General features: G+C 36.5%; 1 long non-coding RNA gene across 1 annotated transcript in view; it reads right to left on the bottom strand.

Moving 5' to 3' along the window:
- Window positions 1-224: 224 nt before the first annotated feature.
- Window positions 225-25,385, bottom strand: part of LOC105707394 (uncharacterized) — a 35,680-nt gene continuing 10,519 nt past the window's right edge. The window contains exons 3-4 of the long non-coding RNA XR_001105061.2: window positions 21,565-21,678; window positions 225-808 (exon numbers count right to left, since the gene is read on the bottom strand). This is a non-coding gene — a long non-coding RNA (uncharacterized LOC105707394). The remainder of the gene's footprint in view (window positions 809-21,564; window positions 21,679-25,385) is intronic.

Raw genomic sequence — 25,385 nt, 5'->3', positions numbered from 1 at the left:
TTGAAATAGCAAAGGCCTAGTGACTCAACCAGACCTCTTTTAAAGAGGACTGGGGGAGAGTAAAGGATTGTCTTTTGAAATTTGAAAGACAAGATTATATTAGTATTTCAGCTTTATTTATTTAAAAACCAGTTGTGGAGAAATGCTGTAGAACTTTGCTCCTTAGAATAGCTAAAATCCAGGTTCTTGTCACATGACCAGAAAAATTTAGGCACACAGACACATTGAAGGGTGAATATAGCAGGACTTTATTGGAAAAGGAAAAAAAGAAAGAAAAAAACTCAGCAGAGTGAGATGGAGACCTGCTAATAGGTCCTCTACCTCATAGACTGATTCCCAGGTCACCACATAAACTGAAGAAAGCAGGTTTCTCCCCTGCATAAGGTTTGAATTCCCCGGGGCTCCACCCACTTCCGCTAGTGTGCTTGCTGGGCTCCAGTCCGCTGTGGGCATGCCCAGATAAGCCCTGGGAAGCTTCCCTCATTTGCACGAAAACATCTAATGTAAATACTTGTGGGGCAGGTCAGAGATTCTCCAGGGACCCCTTATTAACTGTCTCGGCATTTGGCTGTCTCATTCCCCGCTCTAAAGATGTACATCTATCTTCTGTTAGAATAAAGATGATAAGGACAAAAACCAATCTTAACTGCTCCCTAATGACAGGCGGTGGGAGGTGTTTGAGCCATAAGGCCGATTCTATTTTGAGAAAATGGCGGTCAGATCTTCTTTAGAGGCCTATCTAAGGGTCTCCAGCAAAAGGGACCATCATCCGAGGCTCCGGTTGCATGACCATTTGGAGTTTGACGGCCTGAAGGTGAGAAGAGACAAACAGAGTTATTAGAAAACGTATGAAAACACACAAGGGGGGGTTAAGGACAGTTCAAAAAATCCCAAGGCCGTTTACTGGTTTGCACAGGGAGAGGGAGGTCAAAAGCCTGACTGGTATAAAAAGGAAAAAAAAAAGACCTTTTACCCTTTTGCCACCATGTCAGCTTCTGGGTTCCCTTCCCCTGAGCCCAACCAGTCTAAGGTTTGGGAATTAACTCTTCCCAGTTTGGAGGATGCACCTGAGGGGAATGTATAAAAACAAATTTACCTAGCTGTGAAGAAAAGACGGAGGAGGAAAAAGGAAAAAAGAAAGCGTCATTTTCAGAGGAGTCCCAGAGGTTCAGTTTGCATTTGAAAGGGGTACAGACTGAAGATGAATGGCTACTCATCTAGAAAGGGGAGCAGGCATCCCTGATTTCTTTCTCTTCTTAGCAAATACCCAGGATACATGAGGGAGGAAAAGTGAGGTATTCTTCTTTCCTCTGTCCTTATATCCCTGAGTTCCGGTGACTATGATAGGGTGCCACCCATGGCTGTCAAAGCAGCTTTCAACCATGTTAACAGGGGTTGCCTAGGGGGTGGGAGTATCTGCTCTTAACTGCATATGCCCTATCTCCCCTGCTGTCAGTAGTCTTTGAATTCCTTAGAACTCATTTATGCCATGAATTCTCGCATGACCTTTATCCATGAAACGGGAAGCTTGGCTCAACTGGCAGGAATTAGTAATGCCCACCTGTGCTGTGCCTTTTAACTTTTGTTGTCATCTTCCTCTGGGTCCCTCAGATCCAGTTTCTTTCTTTCTTTCTTTCTTCTTTTTCTTTTTCTCTTTCTTGCTCTCTTTCTCTCTTTCTCTGTCTCCTTCTTTCTTTCTTTGATGGAGTCTCACTCTCTTGCCCAGGCTGGAGTGCAGTGATACAATCGTGGCTCACTGCAACCTCCACCTCCCAGGTTCTAGTGATTCTTCTGCCTCATCCTTCCCAGTAAATGGGACTACAGGCATGTGCCACCACGCCCAGCTAATTTTTGTATTTTTAGTATGATGGAGTTTCAGCATATCGGCCAGGCTGGTCTCGAACTCCTGACCTTGCGATCCACCCGCCTCAGCCTCCCAAAGTGCTGGAATTACAGGTGTAAGCCACCACACCTGGCCCAGATCCAGTTTTCTTCTTGGGGCTTTCACCCAAACTTAGAATTGAGCTTGGGACCAAAAATGTGTCTCAGTGGGGAGGGGTGTTGCATGAACTCCTTATCATAAGCCAAATGCTACGGTGAAGCTGTGAAATTGAGTCCTTCTCCAGCAAGGGAGAGAAAAGGATGTCTTGTGACACTCCCAGATAGCTGTCTAAGATTACTCCCAGATAACTCCCAGATACGCTTGCTAAGATTTGAGTGCATGGGGTTTGGCTTTGGTTAAATCCATTGGTCTTACTTTCCCAAAAAGGAGACTTCCGGGTGATGGGCACCCATTTCCATCACCTGGCAGGATTTGTAAGGCAATTGCTCAGAACTAGTACATTGATCCAGATTTTTACAATACCCATCCCTCCTGTTCCTTTTGAGCTGCAGCTGGTGATCACTGGTTGGTTTACAGGAATAAGCAGGGTTAGTTTAAAATGTAGGCAAAAACTAAAAAACAACTAATGAGTCAAGAATTTCACGGCAAATGTATGATAAATTTTGAAACCTAATTTCTCTCTAATCCTCATTTGTTAAAAACAAATCATAAGACTGCGTTGTTTGCAAAATAGACTTTAGTCTTGTACTTGATCTGTTTCTTTGCATAAAGTGCGGGAAGAATACTTATTTCTACATATGCCTTTATATTTTTCTTTATTTATTTATTTTGAGACAGAGTCTCACTCTGTTGCCTAGGCTGGGGTGCAGTGGCATGTTCGCAACCTCTGCCTCCTGGGTTCAAATGATTCTTCTGCCTCAGTCTCCCAAGTAGCTGGGCTTACAGGCATGTGCCACCATACCCAGCTATTGTTTGTATTTTTAATAGAGATGGGTTTTCACTATGCTGGCCAGGCTGGTCTCAAACTCCTGACCTAAAGTGATCCACCTGCCTCAGTCTTCCAAAGTGCCAGGATTACAGGTGTGAGCCACCACACCTGGCTTTACGTACACCTTTTAGATTGGCTTTGATGGGACTGTGTTCCACAAGGAATCCCAGATAAGACCTTTTCAAGGTGGGCCCAGCCATGGGTTTGTATCCTCAAATACCTATTGGTTAGGTAAACTCCTCTCTTCTTGAAGTCCCAAGACTATGTGGTTGCTGTTGGAAAGTTACATTCTTTACTCTCGACAGGTTTGGAACCCTGTACAGGGACTGTGTAGCCCAGAATATGAGCCCACTTTTCCCAAAGGGCTTTTATTAGCTCTGCAAGATGAGCTTGACTCCTTAAAAGGAAGCATACCCTTCCAGTCCAAGCCCTGGTAAAACAAACAGTTTCTCCAATTGTATCCTGTTGCAAAAGGATTCTTATTGCTCTGATGCAAATAACTATATTGCCGTAAGTTAAGAATACTCAGATAGTTTCCAAATTCTAGATGTATATGAGGGAGGGAAAATGAGGCATTCTTCTTGCTTTCTTCCGTTCTTGTATCCATGAGTCTTGGTGACCACCACAGGGTGCTACTCATGATGTCAAAGCGGCTTTCACTCGTGTCAATAGGGGGGTTTAGGCAGTAGGAGTATCCATTCTTATCCATGTATGCCCTATCTCCCCTGTCCAATCTTACTATGTATGCCCAATCTCTCCCCAGTCCGAGAGAAACAAACATATTCCAAATTTTTTTCACACCTTTCTCAATTATTAAAGTCTGTAAATAGCTCAAAATACGTTTCCTTGACTCTGAAAAATGAAACAAAGATTAGCAATATTTCAAGCAAAAGTCAAAAAGATTACTTCAGTTTTCTATTAGTCCATTTAGTTAGCTCTTGTTTTGCTTGAGATTCGTGAACATTTCAGATCTTCATGAGTCCTGTATGGTTTTCCTTTATTCCAATGTTATAGTCTCTAAAGTTATCAGAAAACTGTATTTGAGAGCACTTGTCAGGGTCCCATAGTTTATTATAAGCTCTTTCGAAAAAGATCAAAACAAGACAAACATTGTTTGTGAATAACAAAATGTACAGGGTGGTTACAGTCAGAGACAAGATTGACAAAGAAATGTGATTATCTCCAAGGTTTACAAAACTTAACATAACGACCTTACTTGTGATTAATAGCATATACTCAGACATTAGAATTTTAGAAATCTCACATAATTTTGGAAGCTATGTTAATATTATTCCCTAAAATATAACCTGAAAATTAAACATCATTTTGGCAATCCCATGTACCTAAACACTTTAACTCATCTGTTTGCCTCTCTTGTGGATGCTTCAGGGGTCCTCTGTAGCATCGAAAAGCCAGGCATCAGGAAACATAATTTTGAAACTGAAGTTTGATTTTGAGAAGCCTATTAAATGTTAGAAATTTAAAACATTTAATGTTATGAAATAGAATTCCAGATGACCACAAGCTATTTATTTTGTCAAAATGATGACTCAGAAATTTTTTTAAAAAGCAAAAACCTTTTTTAACGCTTTACAAATTTTGCTAAAGAGCAGTTTAGTGCCTTAAGAGTACCTTGTGCTTTTATTTCAACGCTCAATTAACAGAAAAACCAGAAAATACCCTTTTGAATTTAGTTAATATGTTCACACACAAAATTTCATTTGCAAGATGAATTTTTACAATCCTTCCACAACTTTTTGAACTTTTAGCTTTATCTTCTTTAATTCAAAACAATACTTTTACCTTAGGCAAAAATTTACTTTTTGATGACATCTGCATTTTACCAATAATCTTTTAGGCTGTTTTTCTCTCTCAAACATTGAAGTCATGTGAACTAAAAGATACCACAGCTTTTCTCTTCCCCTTAGAAAAATATTTGTTCCAAGAGCCTATTCTTCTTTAAGTCAATTAATTAATGCTCTCTTTTTTTATAGACATCACACCCACAACACATACATAACTACACGGACAGGCAGAAGAAAACTCAGCAGCCCTAAGATTTTTCATTCGCCAATCTCCTAATTGGATTATTGGTCTCTGAGTGGAGCCCTTTAAGAGACAGGGCTAGGAAAACATGCCATATGTGGGGAAATAAACAGATTTTTAGAGGAATCTATCCACTTTTAATTCCTGGGGTTCTCTTTCAAAAACAGATTTCTTCCCAAAACAGGGTCAGTGGCACCTTCTCTGTCTTTCCCAAGGAGTCCCATGCCCGCAGGAGTTTTCTTAGAGCCTCTCATGTGAGCACTGAGTGGCAAGGCAAAATTGAGAAAAATAATTCAGTTGACAGAAAAAAACCTTTTTCCAGCAAAACAAAATTCAAATAAAGAAAAGCATAAAGGCCTTCTAAATATACCTAAAACTTGAATATCCACTTTTAATTAAGCTGTGCACTCGTTAAGAAAATCCTTTTGACTCCCCCATTCCCCGACTTAAGCCACACCAAGCAGCCAGTATTTCTGGCTTTCAAACTTTAGTAAAGGCTTAGAGAAAGAAAAATCCAAGGCAGTTCGTGGAGCGGAAGACAATCAACAAGTAGCAAAGGTCACACAGAAATCAAACCAGAAAGGACTCATTCCCAAAGCCAAGAGTGAACCTGGCCACCATTGTAAAATTACAGAGGCTAAACAAAACATTGCCATGTGGTTACAGGTTATGCTCCCAAGGACACAAAACAAAATGGAAGCCTGCAACAAAGTTTGCTACTGATCATACCAGATTGGCTACAACTTAAGACCAAAGTCACAAATCCTTTCTCATAATTAAAACTTTACAGGGAATATAAACAGTGATCCTGATCATTCCTGGCCTAGTAAAACATCTAAAAGGAAAAAAAAATCTCCACTTAAAAGTTAACTACTAACAGGGTAGAGAAAAGGGCAAAAAGTTAAATGGGCAGGGCTGGAAAGATGCCTGGGGAAAGAATCTCTTATTCTTATGCAAATATGTTTCTCCAACTGGGAGAGAAACTTAAGATGGGCTTGGGGGAGCCACCAGTTTACCTGTCCACCCCCAAAAAAGAAGGAAAAGGCTGACATTCCTGACCCTGGGGAGCAATGTGGGAATGGGGAGGGAGGCATAATTTTCTCTACTCTCAGAAGTCCAAAGACAAAAGGGTTTAAAATCAAAAGGAAAACCGGGGGCGGTGGCTCACGCCTGTAATCCCAGCACTTTGGGAGGCCGAGGCGGGTGGATCACGAGGTCAAGAGATCGAGACCATCCTGGTCAACATGGTGAAACCCCGTCTCTACTAAAAATACAAAAAAAAAAAAAAAATTAGCTGGGCATGGTGGCGCGTGCCTGTAATCTCAGCTACTCAGGAGGCTGAGGCAGGAGAATTGCCTGAACCCAGGAGGCGAAGGTTGTGGTGAGCCGAGATCGCGCCATTGCACTCCAGCCTGTGTAACAAGAGCGAAACTCCGTCTCAAAAAAAGAAAAATAATAAATAATGAAAAATAAAATCAAAAAGAAAAAAAAATGTGGTTCTGTCTTACTCAACCTCCCTCAACCTCCACATTGGGCACCAAAAATGTTGCAGAAATTTGCTCCTTAGTTCAGCTAAAACCCAGGTTTTTGTCAAACGACCAGAAAAATATAGGCGCACAGACACATTGAAAGGATGTGTAGAGCAGGACTTTATTGGAAAAAGAGCAAAAAGAAAAAAAACCCAGCAAAGTGAGATGGAGTCCTGCTAACAGGCCATCACCTCACAGATTGATTCCCAGGTCATCACACAAGCTAAAGAGCGCACCTGCATAAGGCACAAATTCCCCATGGCTCTACCCACTTCTCCAGTGCGCATGTCAGGCTCCAATCTGCTGTGAACGTGCCCAGACAAGTCCTGGACAGATTCCCTCATCTGCACAAAAGCATTTTATGTAAACAATTGTCGGGTGGGTTGGAGATTCTCCAGGGACCCCTTTTTATCTGCTTAAGCATTCTGATGTCTCAGAAGTATATGGTAATTGTTCTCCACAGTGCCTACATTCCCATTATAATTTTACACACTTACCAGTTTTGTGAATTAACGCCTAAGAATATTTTTCACTTTATTTTATTTAGACAGCGTCTAACTCTGTCGCCCAAGCTGGAGTGCAGTGGTACGATCTTGGCTCACTGCAGCCTCCATCTCCCAGGTTCAAGAGATTATCCTGCTTCAGCCTCCCGAGTAGCTAGGATTACAGCCACACACCGCCAGACCTGGTCAATTTTTTTTTTTTTTTTTGGTATTTTTAGTAGAAATGGGGCTTCACCATGTTGGCCAGGCTGATCTCAAACTCCTGACCTTAAATGGCTTAGTTTAAGCCACCTCATCCTCCCAAAGTGTGGAATTACAGGAGTGAGCCACCCTGCTTGGCGTAAGAATATTTTATGAATTACCTTGTCCCGAGTTAAGAATTCAAGATGTCTTATACTTCAAGACAAATCAAAAAACATAATTTAGAAGTAGGTAATGAAAAATAAGTCAAAATAAAAATAAGAATGATTAATGTAGTATGAAGTGTCATAACATTTCAAATTATATAGCGGTCAGAATAGTGGTTACCTTTTGTGGGATTTTGATAGGAAAAGGACATGGAGGCAGCTTTCTAGCGTGCTGGGAATATTCTCTATTTTGATTTAGGTAGTAAATTCATGAACTTAAAAATCACATAGTATAACAAAAGTTCATCAATCTGTACACTTAAGATTTGTGTGCTTTACTGTATGGATGTAATATCTCAATTTAAAAGTAATTTTTAATAATCATTTGGCTCCAGCATATTCATCAAAAGAGGAAGAGAGATTTACCTCTGAGGTTTCTGATAGTCAATAAACAAAAAATGGACATCTATTTAGTTTCATAAATCACAATATAAAAAGGATAACAAAAAACATACTCTACCATAATTAACCATAACCTGTTTCTTCAAAATATTCTAGGTCTCGAAATATTCTAGGTCAATTGTACAGAAATATCTGCTTTTTATAGCTGCGTTCTGGTGAGTAGGGAGAGGGAAAGAGATGTTGGGTATAGATTTAGTTATATAAATAATACATAACATTAATTAACCAAACAATCTTATTTCTTATATATTTTATAAGCACATTCTAAAACCACATCCTAATTCTATTGCAGGAAATAAAGCATTATAGCCATCCTGGGAGCAAACAGGAAACACGCTCAACATTCCACAAAAATGTCTTTCCCCTTTTGAGAGCAATACCTTGAATCATGAGGTTTATGAATAGCTGTATAAGGCTCCCTGCAATTTTCTCTGGTATTACATACTGTGTTACACATTCATGAAACCTCACTTATTATTTGTAATCTAAGTAGGAAAGTAAAGTGTTGTTGAATAATAAGAAATGTCTTGGCTTCTGTAGAATCACCTATCCACACAGGCAGAATAAATGGCTCGAAAATTGAAAGGTATAATTGAAATAGGCTGGCCTGGAGAATTTGTAGAGCTATAAAAAATATTATGATCCTTGGGATAAATGTGAAGATTTGTGTGTGTTTGTCAGCATTAAAAACACAATCCTCAAAGCAACACTAATCTGACATCAAGAAAAACTGATACCAAAACTGTTTCTTGATCATTCATTTTCTCCTCAGAATTAAAATGATAAATTTGTTTTAAACTAAGCCATTTAACTAGTTTTAGTCAAGGTTTAGATCAGTGAGGGGCTGGTTTCCCACTGGGAAATATAGTGGAATAGAATAGGAAGAAGCAGATGAAAACCAGAAGTAAATTAGATTTCTTCTGACATTTCCCCCTTCCTTAAAATAATTTTGCTATTTTATGATATTTTGGACTGTTTTATTAATTTATAATACATTCATAAAGCAGGAGATCTTTCTCCTAAGTCTCTAAAATAATGTATAAAGTAACAGTGATAGTGTCGATGAAAAGAGTCAAACTCTAAAATATTAGATTTATTCTGAGCCAAATATGAGAGACCATGATCCATGACACAGCCCTCAGGAGGTGCTGAGAACATGTGCCCAAGGTGGTTGGGGCACAGCTTGGTTTTATATATTTTAGGGAGACATGAGACATCAATCAAATACATTTAAGAAATACATTGGTTTGGTTTAGAAAGACAGGACAACTCAAAGCAGGGAGCTTTCAGTCTATAGGTAAATTTAATATTTTCTGGTTGACAATTAGTTTGAGTTTATCTGAAGACCTGGGATCAATGGAAAGGAATGTTCAGGTTAAGATAAAAAATTGTCAGACCAAGTTTTATTGTGCAGAGGAATCTCTCAGCAGGCTTCAGAGAGAGAGCAGGTTGTAAAATGTTTCTTATAGGACTTGAAAGGGTGCCTGTCTCTTAGCTGATTACCTCCTGGATCTGGAAAGAAAGGAAGGAAAACAAAGGGGAATGGGGATTCTCTATAAGATGTGGATTTTTTCCCACAAGAGATTTTGCAGGGCAATTTCAAGGTATGGCAATGAAGCATATTTTGGCATTAAACATTTTTTCCTTGTCTCATAATGTTATGCCACAGTAAGACTGAAAAGTAAGTCATGATATACAGGGTCAAATAAAACCCATCTGATGGAAATTTATGGTTTGTAGGGCATGACTCCCTAGACCCCTTAGGTAGAAATTTGGGTAAGATAAAAAAAATCAGAGCTTAGTCCTCAATAATATTAATTACAATTTTAAAAAATAAAATAATTCACTATTTACAATTATTGCATTATAATTTTAATGATCGTTGAAAGCAAGTGGATCAGTTGCAGTTTCAAGTTAGTAAAAAGCCACTGCTTTTAATATAATAACAATTATTATCAATGCGAAAATTTTCCTTCTCCTTCCAAAAGACTGTTTTTATAAAGTCACTCAGAATAACTGCAATCACTGGGATGTGTTACCTCTGAGTACAATTTATGCCATAAAAGTGTAACTATGTAATAAGAAAAGGCATTGTAATACATTACTTCAGGCTAAATTTCAATGTCCTTCCTGTGGAATTACAAACTCCGCCTCCAGCTGTGACTGATCTTTGCCGAGACCAGCTGGGTCTTGGAGACCCCAACCCAGGCAGCATTGAAGGAATTAAGAAACAGACACAAACATAGAGTGCAAAAGTGGGATCAAAGTGGGATGTCAAGGGGCTGACAGTATTTCCCAGCTGAAAGCCCAGAGCAGACTCTGACCCACGTATTTATTCTTTGTGACCAAGTGATTATTTTTAATAAATAGGTGCTCAGTGTTTCCTTGTAGAATAAAGATAGACTAAGGCAGATAGTGCCTGTTCACTACTAAAACAGAAATACGCTAGAAAGCACTCTTTGCAAGTTAGCAATGGGGACAAGGTCATGTATCCTGTGTTTTGGTAACTAGTTTAACTAGTACATGACTGGTACATATTGCTTACTATTCTAGCAGTTTTCTGCCTTGGGATGGCTCAGTGTTCCTTGCCATCACTTCTCAGCAAACAACATATACTCCATCACACACACGTCAAGACCTTCTCCCAGCACATCTTTTTCTTCCATTGGCATTTAGTGTTATACACTAACCAAGATGAATTAGTCTGTGGTTGGTCATGTAACATAAATAATCTCAAGATTTTCTGTGAAAATTACAACTTAAGTAATATCTTCAGATTCATGGGTCCAATTTTAATAGAAATTATAGGAGCACTTGGGTTAATTTTTATTTTTTTTTCTTCTTTAATGAAATACATCATTTTGTGCCATCAATTATTGGTAAAATATATCTTTTTAAGAACTTAATGGATCTCAACAAGACTTTTCCTTTGACCTGCTATTACAGCTCTTTTTTTATCCTCTGAGAGAGCTTACGTGTTTCTTTTCTTTTGAAGATAATCCAAGATGTTTCTAAGTTATATTATCTGTAATGGAGTTTTTTTTTTCTTTAAAAGAGGATAATAAGTTGTCTTAAATGTATATAGGCTTATTTATTTATATGGAAATATTTTTTTCTTAATTCCTCATGTATAATCCCAAATAACTTTATTTGGAGTTTTGTACATGAATCAGATGGGGAATTCACTCTTCTAAAGTTAGGAACAAAAATTTTTAAACCTTAAGCAGAGGTCAATACTCACCATGTTTTTTAAAAATAAGTGTTGTGACCATAAGCACATAAACAAAATCTTTATTTCCAATAAATAATGTGACTGCCCTAATAGTCTCCTATGAGAGACATTCAGATAATCCTAGGCAATTTATAGAATATAATAGCTGGAAAATATCTAGACATATTATCTGCTTAGAAGAAGTAAATGACAGATTCCTGTTCTGAGTACAGCAGATTATCTATTGCCTTTGAGAAATAAGTGTCAGAAAATATTGTAGGAACTCAATATTGATTGGAAAAAAGTGTGTTTTACCCTATTACTTACTTTAAGTTTCCACTGGAAGTGTTTGCTACTTTATCACTACTGGTCTATCTGATTTTCCTTCCTCTAGTTTGTTACTATATTTACATTACCATGCCTCCATAATTATCACTAAAATGTCAATTTAATTTTTATTTTTTTGAGATGGAGTTTCACTCTTGTTGCCCAGGCTGGAGTGCAATGGTGCAATCTCCGCTCACCGCAACCTCCACCTCCTGGGTTCAAGCAATTCTCTGCCTCAGCCTCCTGAGTAGCTGGGACTACAGGCGTGCACCACCATGCCCAGCTAATTTTTGTATTTTTAGTAGAGACAGGGTTTCACCATGTTGACCAGGATGGTCTCGATCTCTTGACCGTGATCCACCCACCTCGGCCTCCCAAAGTGCTGGGATTATAGGTGTGAGCCACCGCACCTGGCCTGTCAATTTTATTTTTGTACAAAGATGATTAAAAGTCTTTCTTGCTTTCCCAACAGTCATTGACAGATGTTGAAGTCCAAAGTTCTAAAACTAAATTTCTAATCATCTGGTACTCTAACTTCCAGTCTTTTTTCTCACTACTTGCCTGTAGTGGTGATCTACAGCTGCATCTATGCTAATGTTCTTCTAATACTTTTACTATTTTTTATAAGAGTCGTTATCTTTAAAATACTTGAACTGTGCCTCTTATGTAAGTGATCTTTTTTTTTACTTTTCCATTCTATCTCATTCTTGTAATACTTGTAAGAACATATGCCAGATACTTATTTACCATCTAATCTCATATTACTAGAAATAGCTTAGCATTAACAAATATGAGTGTCTAACATATTGTCAGATTCCTAACTTTTATGTTGTCTTGATATTTCATTTAAATTCTTAAATTGTTATTTATTTTCATTATGCTGATTTTCCATAGAAAACTGCATCGCTAGATTTCATGAGGCTAAGCAATAAAACTTTTTTGGTGTTTATTCCACTTAATCCAAATGCAATGAAAAAGAAAGGCACAATTTTATATTCCAGTGGGAGAGTGGATAAAGGTATATACAACTAATGACATGACTCATTTTAATACAATTGTGATGAATTCTATAGTAAACAAAAGCACAATATGAGTATACTTTCAATAAGTATGTTTTTACTGAATTGCTACTATGTACCAGGTATTGTTCTAAGAGAGACATTCAGATAATCCTGGGCAATTTCTAAGGATTCTAACTGCTGGAGACATAGCATAAAATAAGACAAAATCTTCATCCTCATGGAGCTATCATTCTAATAAAAGAGACTTATAATAATTAATTAGAAAAATAAATATATAATATCCTTTTAGCAAGTGACAGATGGTATAAAGAAAACTAATCATGGTGAAAAGAGAGAAGGACTGGCTGAGGGAACATGGAGAGAGTTAACTATTTTTGATAAGGAATTCAGCAAAGGCCTCTCTCATTAGATAACATTGGGGTAGAGACCCAATTGATGAGGAGAGAGAACACACTTAGATTGGGGAAGAACATTCCAGGTGGAGGAAGCAGCAATATTTTACATAACAACATTTCCTTATGCATATTATGCATATTTTATTATGCATATTATGTGGGCAGTAAGCATCAACTGCTATGCAGATGTGCATTTCTTTAAGAGGATGACTCTACAAAATATTGTCAGGCAATAAGTGAAAACACTTATAAGCTCTTAAGAAATAGATTTCTGCAAATGAATAAAGGACCCTTGAAGAAAGCCCTTAAAATATTTTATTCACAGGTGAATCTGAAATATTAGATCTACTTCTCCTGCATGGTTGCATACCAAAAATTTCATTTCATTCAACAACCCAGCTTTGAAAACAGCACATGAAGGAGCTATGGTCAAGAAAAATAACTATTAATAACTGTTCTTAACTTGATTCAGCATCTTACAAATGGTGGGATTTATTTTTTATTTTTATTCTTAGTTTCGATTCAGGGGATGTGTGCATTTGCCTCCTTTCATAATTTAAAACAACTCAACAAATTAGGTGTAGAAAGAATGTACCCAAACATAAAATGGCCATGTATGACAAGACTGCAGATAACATCACATGTAATGGATAAAAGCCGAAAGCATTTCTCTAAGATCAGAACAAGACAAGAATGCCCATTATTGCCACTTTAATTGGATTTACAGTTTCATATGGCTGGGGAGACCTCACAATGCTGGTGGAAGGCAAGGAGAAGCAAGTCAGATCATTTTTATATGGATGGTGGCCAATGTTGAGAAGAGTATTTTCTAGGTTGTCTTCCAGGAATTTTATAGTTTGAAGTCACACATTTAAATATTCTATCCATTCTGACTTATTTTTTTAATATGGTGAAAGGTAGGGGTCCAGCTTCAGTCTTCTGCATATGGCTAGCCAGTTATCCCAGCACCATTTATTGAAGAGGGAGTCCTTTACCATTGCTTGTTTTGTCAGCCTTGTCAGATCAGATGGTTGTAGTTGTATGGCTTTATTTCTGAGTTTCCTATTCTGTTCCATTGGTCTATGTGTTTTTGTACACCAGGACCTAGCTGTTTTGGTTCCTGTGGCTTTATAGTATAGTTTGAAGTCAAGTAGTGTGATGCCTCCAGGTTTGTTCTTTTTGCTTAGGATTGCTTTGGCTATTCAAGCTCTTTTCTGCTTCCATTTGAACTTTAGAATCTTTTTTTTTTCTACTTCTGTGAAAAATCACATTGGTCATTTGATAGAAGTAGCATTGAATCTGTAAATGGCTTTGGGTGGTATGGCCATTTTAACAATACTGATTTTTCCTATTCATGAGCATGAAGTGTTTCTCCATGTCTTGCGCCATTTCTGATTTCTTTCAGCAGTGTTTTTTTTATTTCTCCTTGCAGAGATCTTTGCAGCAACATGTATGGACTTGGAGTCCATAATTCTAAACAAATTAACACAGGAATAGAAAGCCAAATGCCAAATGTTTTCACTTATAAATTGTAGTTAAGCATTGAGCACACATGGACATAAATATGGGAACAATAGATATTGTGGACTACGAGAGGATGGAAAGTGCGTGGGGGGGAATTAAAAAACTATGCCTAATACCAGGGTGATGGGATTTATACTCCAAACCTCAGTATTATGCAATATTTTCATGTAACAAATCTGTGCATGTACCACTATGTCTAAAATAAAAGTTGAAATTTAAAATAAAGGACTCTGCAAAATGCTTTGTACTTGTATGTGATCCAATTGTATTGCAGAAACTTTAAAGCTATCTTACTCAGTTTAGTTTGTCTTTTAAAATATACCTGTTTTCAATCCATGAGTAATGATTTAGATGTATTTTAAGCATATAACTTTTTTTTTAGTTTAGATCTACTTTCATTGATATAAAAATATTGGTAGTTTATAAGTAAATTATTTAAATCTTTCAGGCACACTGAAATTTTATATTAGAGATGTTTGCTACCTTTGCTGCAATTATTTTTAGGAGATTTTTAGAAAGACAGAGTATAAGTATTAAACATAAATTAAGTCTGAAAAAAAAAACTATTTAATTCCCCTAGGCCCAGAGACTATTGCAGAAGAGGTAGGCTCATGAGATTGTAAGGGCCAACTTTGAGGGATTAAAAAAAATTCTTTGAGTTAAAGGAATCATTCAATGTATATATTATTATTTTATTTTATATATTATTTTTGCCATTCCAAATCCTTTGTGAAATAAAGCAGAATACATAAAAATAAGACATGATAGTTAATGATAATAATTAACATATGTTGAATATTTATTATGGTTCTATGGACAGGGTACATGCCTAAGTTTTTCTAAGAATTTACTCAGAAACCAATGAAATTATGTCCATTTATTATCCCTGTTTTATAGATAAGGAAACTGATACTTATTTGCCTTAAATCAGGTATTTGTTAAATTGCAAAAACAGAATTTGCATCAAGATCTGTCTGACTCCACAACTGAATATTTGCCTACTAAAATATAGTCTGAAGATATAAAAAAGACACAATTTATAAATTGTCTATCTGTATTTTTTCTTTTCTTTTTTTTTTTTTTTTAGACAGAGGACATCGCTCTGCCACCCAGGCTGGAGTGAAGTGGTGTGATCTCGGCTCACTGCAACCTCCGCCTCCCAGGTTTAAGCGATTCTCTGCCTCAGACTCCCGAATAGCTGGGTAGCTGAGATTACAGGCGCCTGCCACCACACCTGGGTAATTTTTGTATTTTCAGTAGAGACGGGGTTTCGTCATCTTGGCCAAGCTAGTCTTGAATTCCTGACCTCGTGATCCACCAGCCTTGGCCTCCCAAAGTGCTGGGATTACAGGCGTGAGCCACCAAGCTCGGCCACGTCTATCTGTATTTTTAATAATATTTATTTAAAGTCTACACCAACAACAAATTTTATGATATTTTTATTAATATTTGTCTTAGTCATTAAAAATTAATATCATATTTTCTCTAAAAGTGAAAAAAGATATTTTCTTTTAGATGCAAATCTAAGCAGTTCAGTGATAGTCTGTTCCTTTGTGCTTAAATCCTAGACATTCTTCAAATCCAAGTGTGAGCGACAATTCCCCCTGGAAAGTTTTCCATAAATGTCAGCCTTTAATGATTTTCCTCTTTTATAAACATAAACTTAGAGTGATGCCACAAAGATTTATATTTAACTGTTCTCTGATAAAATTATTTTTATTCAGCATATATCCCCAAATAAGAACTAACCTTCTTAAAAGTAAAATCAATGTCTTCTTTTTATTTTGCACTATGTACAATGCTTAGAAAAATTTTGAATCCAATTAAGTAGCTGTTGATCAGTTTGCTTCATATCATAAGTTATTCAGATGAGTGATAAAAATTGATGGTCTTGAAGACGAAATTGAATGAACTACCTAAACATAGCATTATATTTTCACGTAACATTTTCCCAGATAGTCCTAGAGTAATTTTTGTGATATTTTAATTTTCTTATATATATTATTTTGAATAAATAAGTTTTCTCAATGCACAAAGAATATTTTAGAGCCTTTCAACATAAATTGGAAATTCATGAACTTCTGATATTCATGACCCAGATTTAGCCATTCTACTTGCCAAAGAAAGTAATTTTCACAAAAGCAGGTAAAGACTATTTTGGCTGGAACCAAATGAAAAAAAAATATTGATTTGAAGATTTTTAAAGAAAATTTTCAAAGCAGTGTGTGAACAGTATTAGAAACAGATACGAGACATTTTCCAAGTTTATATTAAAGAACAAGTACCATTTCCTAGATCACAGTGAGATGCTAAATAAAAGTTACATGCATTGTATATCATTTTCGTTTTGAAATAAATTAAATGAATAAAATTAGTGTAAAATAGCAAACCTGATTTTTAATTATAATATTTCAACTGTAAATAAGTACAAAGGAGTTGAGACAAAATTAAAGCCTCACGTTTAATAACCATTTTTGATGCTTTTATTATGTCGGAAGTATAGGTGTCAAGAAGCATATGATATTTCATAGTCAAGTCTTTAAGCAGGTTTCACTAAACCAAGCAATGAGAAATGACAGGCCTCACTGAATTTGATAGGCAGATTATCTTTTAAAAATTCCCAGTGTCCTCCTCAAATTATGATGTGCAGAAAATCATACTGAAGTTATTGGCAAGTGACTGAAGTATCAGTTATCCCAAATAAAATAAAATAAATATTATTCATGTATTAAATACTAAAGTCTTGGATAAATAATTATCATGAGGCTCTACTTCCCATTTATTATCAAATTAGGGATTTTAATATAAAAATATTTGAAACATATTAAGTGGAACATTATAATTCTTTAAAAATCACCAATGGGAAAATCAAAACTAATATCTCATTTCAAATAAAATAAGCTGAGCAACATTTTTTTAGAATTACAGAACAGAATCAAATGTGCAAAATTCATATGTTCTAACTTCAAATGTGAAAACACCTAATCTTTCTTCAGTATTTACACTGGCTGATGTAACATCTGAGTATGTATTAAGTGTTTGATTGTACACCTTTAACGTTGTTTTTTCGTATCTCAAAGGCATTTTGTTTTTCCTTGTTTGCTAGGAGAGAAATTGCAGGCAACAGTTCCTTTGGTCACACTGAAAATCTACACAGTCATTCACTAAACGGAAGCCAACTGATTACATATGAATTTGTCTTGCCAAGATGTAGAGTTAATCATTTTTTTTTGGAGACAAATGAAGAAACTTAGCATTCAGTAGCTGAGGGGGATGTCAGGTTTTTTGTAACTAGTATGCTATACTCATTTATCTTTCTTAATGTTTCAAAAGAATGGAACACAATAAAAGTCTGACTCCACAGCAAAGAAAGTCACAGAACCTATATAAATCTGGTGCAGGAGAGAATAACAGAAAATAATAGTCACAATCATAACACTAACATAAATAGCAACTAACACTTATTGAGCACTTACTATATGCCACACACTATGATTTCAATTTTTCATGCATTTCTTCATATACTTTTCACAGAACCCTATAAGATAGGCACTGTTTTTATTTTCACAGCGATAGATTACTTGCTTCAAGTCACACAATTGGCTGCTGAATGTGTACTAATGCCCAAATCATAAATCTTAAGTTCCTAATGACTAGCATTCATAATCAGAAAACAGCAGAGTGCCTGCAACACAGTAGGAAGTTAAAGATATTAAGCGAGTTGATTAAATGCTACCTTTTTTTTAAATGAATTAGCACATTGAAAAAAAATCTTAGTCTATTGACTGTTTTATTATTATATGCAGATTCTCTATAGAACTTAAATTTGCTAAATTTGGGGAACATAACAGAAAACAGAAAAGCCAGAATGTGTTTGTTTCTGGGTTCAGTTGTCCAAAAATATTTTAAAGACCATCCGTGTTAAGCCCTGTATTACACACTAGTGATATAACCAGTATAACTGAGAAAGAGTCCCTCCCTTCTCAGAGTTCATAGTGGAGCTCTTCTTCCACAGGTCTGTGTTAAACACTAGCTCCAGAATAAAGTGAAGTCTACAAAAACCCTTTCCAGGGAAACTATTATCAAAGCAGAATCTGTTTCTTTTGCCCCAAATCCCCTTCATTTCTTTTCATCCTGGTAATACCTACCCATCCATTCACCCTTAAAGAATTTGCTTAAATGTTAATTTGTGTAAATAGAATTGCGAATGATAATCACTTCCTTCTCAGTAACATCATTTCATAATTTATATCAGCTGTGTAATTGCACACACTATTGTGATTACTCAATTATCTCTTTGAAGGCAACAGTTGTATATACTGCTTCGCATAGTGCCTTAGGTTTAGTACGTACTTTTCTTAGGTTAGAAACAGATAATGTTTCTGAGATGAGGATTCCTGTGCAAGTGATTTTTTATTTATTTATTTTGCTGGTGATTTTTTAAAATTATACTTTAAGCTCTGGGGTACATATGCATATCATGCAGGATTGTTATATAGGTATATACATGCCATGGTGATTTGCTGCATCCATCCCCCCATCACCTACATTAGGTATTTCTCCTAATGTTATCCCTCCCCAATGTCTCCACCCCTTGCTAGCCCTCCCCTAGCCCTCCACCCCCCAACAGACCCCAGTGTATGATGTTCCCCTCCCTGTGTCCATGTGTTCTCATTGTTCAATGCTCATTCATGAGTGAAAACGTGCTGTTTGGTTTTCTGTTCTTGTGTCAGTTTGCTGAGAACAATGATTTCCAGCTTCATCCATGTCCCTGCAAAGGACATGAACTCATTCTTTTTTATGGCTGCATACTATTCCATGGTGTATATGTGCCACATTTTCTTTATCCAGTCTATCCTTGATGGGCATTTGGGTTGGTTCCAACTCTTTGCTATTGTAAACAGTGCCGCAATGAACATACGTGTGCATGTGTCTTTATAATAAAACGATTTATAATCCTTTGGGTATATACTCAGTAATGGGATTGCTGGGTCAAATGGTATTTCTATTTCTAGATCCTTGAGGGATCACCACACTGTCTTCCACAATGGTTGAACTAATTTACACTCCCACCAACAGTGTAAAAGTGTTTCCATTTCTCCACATCCTCTCCAGCATCTGTTGTCTCCAGATATTTTAATGACCGCCATTCTAACTGGCGTGAGATGATATCTCAATGCGGTTTTGATTTGCATTTCTCTAATGACCAGTGATGATGAGCATTTTTTCATGTTTGTTGTCCGCATAAATGTCTTCTTTTGAAAAGTGTCTGTTCATATCCTTTGCCCACTTTTTGATGGGGCTGTTTGTTTTTTCTTGTAAATTTGTTTAGTTCTTTGTAGATTCTGGATATTAGACCTTTGTCAGATAAAAGTGCTCCTGACCTAAGGGAAACTGGTAAGGGAGTCAAGAGGGCAACAGGATAGGCAAGGGGTGGAAGTCTAACAAAGATGTAATCTCAGGGAAATTCCTACAGATGGTGAGACTTAAGTCTCATTCTATAGGGGAATCCCGGAGTGAAAGCTAAGTCTGAGTTATCTTGTCCCAAGAAAAGAAAGCTGGGTTTTTATGCCCTGCCCATCAAACAGAAGATTTAAATCCCTAGGCTTTTCTAGCTATGTGTATGTGTAGTGTGTGTGTGTATATATGTATGTGTAGTGTGTGTGTGTGTACATGCATGAAAGAGTCATAGCCCAAGGGCAGTGTTGTCAAAAAGGTGCAAAGTTGTTGTTAGAAGCAAAAGAACATCAAAAAGGAGCTTAGGTACACATGTGCATAGTAAAAAGGAATCTGAGAGATCTGGGCACAGTCATGACAATATCTGCTACAGTTCGCAATATTCATTTTATGAGATAAAGAATCAATAATCCATTCATGACTCAGGCTAAGGCAGTATACCTGGGATAAGTCACATGAAGAATCAATGGGTTCAGAGTCAGGGTTCAGAGAAAAACAAAAACTAAACAATACCATTTAGACTATTGACATTATCTCTTAACTTGCTGCTTCATTATTTAATTTCCAATACACAATACATCACCAACTTTCTCCAGTGTTCACTGCTGGTTAGAACAGGTACTACGAAACAAGAGGTACATAAGTAGGAATGGAATTTGGTGCAAGCAGTTCCTGAAGTAGTCTAGAGAGCTGAGAGTCACAATCTGGGTCCATGACCAAACTTTCTCAGATTCTTATTTTTTCAGAAGAGGTAAAATTAATATTCTGAATATAAGTTGACTTTAGAACCATTTTTTTTTCTGTTTTCTATTGCATTGTCCAGTTCTCAGATTTCTGTTAGCCATAGAACTCCAAAGAGATATACACACAAATTGAAACCATCCATTTGAGCCTAACAGGTTTTACTCCCCAGGGGCTTGGCATAACCATGGGAAAAGTGTGTATAAAATGTTATATTCACAATTTAACACAAAGTCTCTTATGCCCCTCAACTTCTTCCTACAACAAATCAAACTCCAAATATTACGTCTCTTTCCCAACACACAGCAAACCTGCATAACAGTAGTTTACTAGCCAGGAGCTTGACTCTGAGTAAATAGTGACAGTTTAGAATATGACAGATCTGGCCCTGAATTTCGCCCTGCTATTTATTGGAAGGATTATCTTACACAAGTCATTTTACTTCAGCTTTAGTTTTCTTATGTATAAAATAAAAATAATCATATAATCTAACTTGCAATATTGTATGAGCATTAACTAAGACAATCTGTGAATCCCTACCTTCAGTACTTAACAAAAGGGAAATAGCCCACAGATGGCAGCACTTTACCAGAACTCAAAACCCTAACCATTTTTATTTTTTTAAGCAGAAGAAACATTATTTCTTCAAGCCATAATAATATTGGCATGAAGGTGTACACATTTTGCCACTGACAATGGTATTGATCAAACTTTCCAGTGCACCTAAGTGTGTCAGTTCAAGGGCTTAGAAAGTAGATGCCAAGATGGAATAAGGAATATAAGAGATTTACTGGGGTGTGACTAAGACTGCTTCCTTGGCCAAACTTTAGACAGCCTTCTCTGAGCCCTCTTTTCAGCTAGGCCCTGTCTTTGGCCTGCCTAGCCAGGTTTTAGCAAGAATCCTGCTAAGGCAGTGTAGTAATTATGCTGTGATATCCAATCATCCTGGCCTGACTTCAGCAAGAATCCTATTAAGTTGGTTTAGCAAAAATGCTTCTACCCTTGACGTTTCCTTTTTGTAACTTTTCATCCTCTGATGCCCCTCATTCTGCTCATTGACTATAGATCCCCAGTTGTCTTCTGTATTAGGAGTTGAGCCTGATCTCTCTCCCCTATTACAACAGTGTTGACATCTGTTGCAATAATCCTCAAAATAAAGTCTTCCTTACCTTTTTACAAATGTCAGAATATCTTTTTTTAACAGGTGACATCTACGTAAGATAAGGGGGAAGAGGGCAAGAGTGGGCCAAGAAAATCTTCCAACAGTGATGTTCTGACACCTCCTGTGAATGGAGAGGAGAAAAGTTAGGAGGAGGGGATAAGAAGAGCCTCAGAGAACAGTGCAGCTCAGAGAAAGTCTTGGCAATAGAATGGAGAGCATAGCATAAAGATTGTCCATAGGAGACACTGCATTGGGCAGAAATGGCCAGACCCAAATCCCCCTTCCATGTTCAGTCATTGGCTGGGGACTTCCTGGGTAGAATGTATCCTTGGCTCGAATGCCTATACTGAATCCCAAATCCTAAAGGCACTGCAGCTGGAGGCTGCTAGTTAACTGCACTCCCCAGAGTAGGTTCTCTCTCCAAGGGAGCTCTGAGCAGCTGCCACACTTAGTCACGTGCTCACGTTCTGTGTTTAGATGATAGTGTAATAGAATTGAAAGCAATGTGTTTTGAGTCTGTCCCTTACCAGTTGTGAGGCCATAAGAAAGTAGCTGAAACTCTTTGAGCTCAGAGGAAATGCATAGCAGTGAATGTTCCAGGATAATCTTGAGAGCTGTGATGGTTCATCATAGTCTCAAGATATGGATTCCGACAGTGGAGTTATTGCCAAAGTTTTATTTTCTTTTTTCTCCATTTTCTACAGCCTGACTCTTTCACCTGCCCCAAAAAACCTTGATATGCCTATTTAGAAAACAATTGCTTCTTTTCCTTCTTCCTCAATTTCCCCAAATTTAGTTTATACTAATATTAATGCCCAATAACTTGCATCAGTCAGGATGGGTTAGGCAATGCTGCAGTGACAAACATTCTAAATATCTCAGGGGCTCAGTCATTCCACATACCCAGCAGTTTGTGCTCTGCTATACACTGGAGGCAGGAAGAAAAAAAAAGATATGGTGAACCACACATTCACTCTTAAAATTTGTGTTACAAAATGGCACACATTCTTTGGCCAAGGAAAATCCTGTTATTAAACCTAATGTCAACAGAGCAAAATGCATAATCCTATTATAAGATTTTTCAATAATCAAATCTACTGCATAGTCCCCTAGTTTTTACAACTTCAAACTGCAATCTGAATGTCATTTTTTTCTTACAAAATATATTCTGATATCAGTACTTCAATTTGTACAGTCAACAGAAACTAAGAAATTAATTGCATGTGTCTCTCTTAAGAACTGCTTCTGAAACTCCTTACTTGAGCTCTAACATTTGTTTGCCTTCTTATGACTGCAGCACCTTAGCAAATATATTCTAAGAATACCACTGAACTTTGTATGAAATGCATTAATCATTCATGCAGTTTTGATTGGCTTCTCTTCTTTATACAGTATGTAGCAGGCAAACAAGGTCACTATTGTAAAATTTATTACTAAGTATCTTACCGACAATCGATTTTTCTCCTTCTAATATCTTGTTGTGATACATTAGCCTATGGGCTTTTTTGGTCATTATTTAGAAGAGAAAAAGTAGTACTTATCTGCCCTAATTCTTTAATAATCAGCCATTGTAAAAGGAAATTCAGAAGGGAAAAATTACAATAATGTATTATTTCCCTAATCATAAATTTGAAATAAGTCAATAAGGCCAATGAGTTAGCTCAGAACATTTGGTGGTCCCATGAATTATTGCCATTTGGTATTGGTACCTTTTTTAGGTAGAAATAGAGTAAAATTTGCAATCTATAAAAATGCAAGGTTATATCTCTTCCTGGACTGTCCTCTTCCCATTTTTCATTAGAATAATTTTGTAATTCCACAGTAATCTTGAGTAGGAAATATTTGCAGAAGTAATAGTTGGTTTTAAAAACTCCAAACATCAGTTTATAGACTATGATACACTTTTAAAATTAATGTGTTTTAGAAAAATTCTGTAAAAGTAAAAATGTTGTTATACAAATCATGTATGTAACTTTGTAAGAAGATACTTGAAAAATGTATATGATGATTCCCTTTTTTTCAATACTAGTTGTCATCTCTTGATACTTTTTAATTGGAAGCCTGGCTTTCCAGTTCTGACTCTTACTTTGTATCTTCTTACAACTATAACTACAGTTTCTACACTGTGTATCAAGGCACTGTATGATACTAACAACTACTGTGAAATTTCAAAACAGATTGACTTCTTGATTGGGTTCTCTGTTTGATCATTACTCATGTATGGAAATGCTACTAATTTTTGTATGCTGATTTTGTATGCTGAGATATTACTGAATTCATTTATCAAATCTAGAAGTCTTTTGGAGGAGTATTTAGGGATTTCTAGGTATAAGACTGTATTGTCAGCAAAGAGATAATTTCACTTCCTTTTTTCTAATTTGGATGTCTTTTATTTCTTTCTCTTGCCTGATTACTCTAACAGGTCCAGTACCTATGTTGACTGGGAGTGGTAAGAGTCTGCGTCCTTGACCTGTTCCAGATCTTGGGGGAATGCTTTCAGATTTCCCCATTCTGTATGATGTTGGCCATGAGCACAATGAAAGAAATAATCAATAGTATGAACAATCTGCATAATTGGAGAAAACGTTTGTAAATTATACATCCAACAAAAAACTAATATACAGACTCTAAATGGAACTCAACTCAACACAATACCCGTAAATAACATCATTAAAAAGCAAACAAAGGACATGAACAGGCATTTTGCAAAAGAAGACATATGAATGAGTAAGGTGCATATAAAAAAATGCTCAGTATCACTCATCATCAGAGAAATGCAAATCAAAGCCACAATGAGACACCATCTTACACCAGTCAGAATGGCTATTATTAAAAGGCAAAAAATAACAGATGTTGGTGAGGATGTGCAGAAATCAGAGCACTTATATACTGTTAGTGGGAATGTAATTAGTATAACCTCTATGGAAAACAGTATGGAGATTTCCCAAAAAAATAAAAATATATCTACCATTCAATTCAACAGTCTCACTACTGAGTATGTACCCAAAGGAAAAGAAATCATTATATCAAGAAGATTCCTGCAACCATATGTTTATTACAGCACTATTCACAATATCAGAAATGCAAAATCCACATAAGTATACACTGATGGATAAATGGATAATGAAAATGTGATGTGTATACACAAATAAATACTACGGAGCCATAAAAAAAGAATGAAATCATGTCTTTTGCAGCAACATGCATGGAACTGGAGGACATTATCTGATGTAACGTAACTCAAAAAGTCAAACACTGCATGTTCTCACTCATAAGTAGAAGCCAAAAAATGTGTATACATGGACATAGAGGCTGGAATAATAGACAATAGAGATTTGGGAGGGTGAGAAGTTGGGGGTGGTGGTGTATGGGATGAAAAATTACTTAATGGGTACTATGTTTACTATCTAGGTGATGACTATAGTAAAAGCCCAGACTTCACTAGTATACAATTTTTCCATGTAGCAAAATGTCACTTGTACTCCCTACATCTGTGGAAACTAAAAAAAAAAAAAAAATCAAAAGTAATGTACTAATATCCATCAGGTACAGTAAAAACTACTAGGAAAGGTAGTTTCCAGTTTCATCATTAGACCACATGAAATTCCTCTTTGATTACATTGTATATTTGTGAAACAGGGTTTTAGCAATTGCCAGGATACAAAGAAAGTACTACACAAAAATCAGTATAGTATAAGAAATGAGGGTGATCGTCTACAAACTGATTCCAAGGTTTGGGAGTGTGTACAGTGCTCAACAGGTACATACATCCTGTGGTTAGTTAAGAATAAAATAAAAGTTCTATTTTTCTTTTAATTTATATGTATT

This window comes from Aotus nancymaae, unplaced genomic scaffold (assembly GCF_030222135.1).
Source record: "Aotus nancymaae isolate 86718 unplaced genomic scaffold, 86718_ANA_hifiasm-v0.15.2.pri h1tg000058l, whole genome shotgun sequence".
Lineage (NCBI taxonomy): Eukaryota > Metazoa > Chordata > Mammalia > Primates > Aotidae > Aotus > Aotus nancymaae.
The sequence above is the reverse complement of the archived record's forward strand: the minus strand, read 5'-3'. Positions and strand labels throughout refer to the sequence as shown.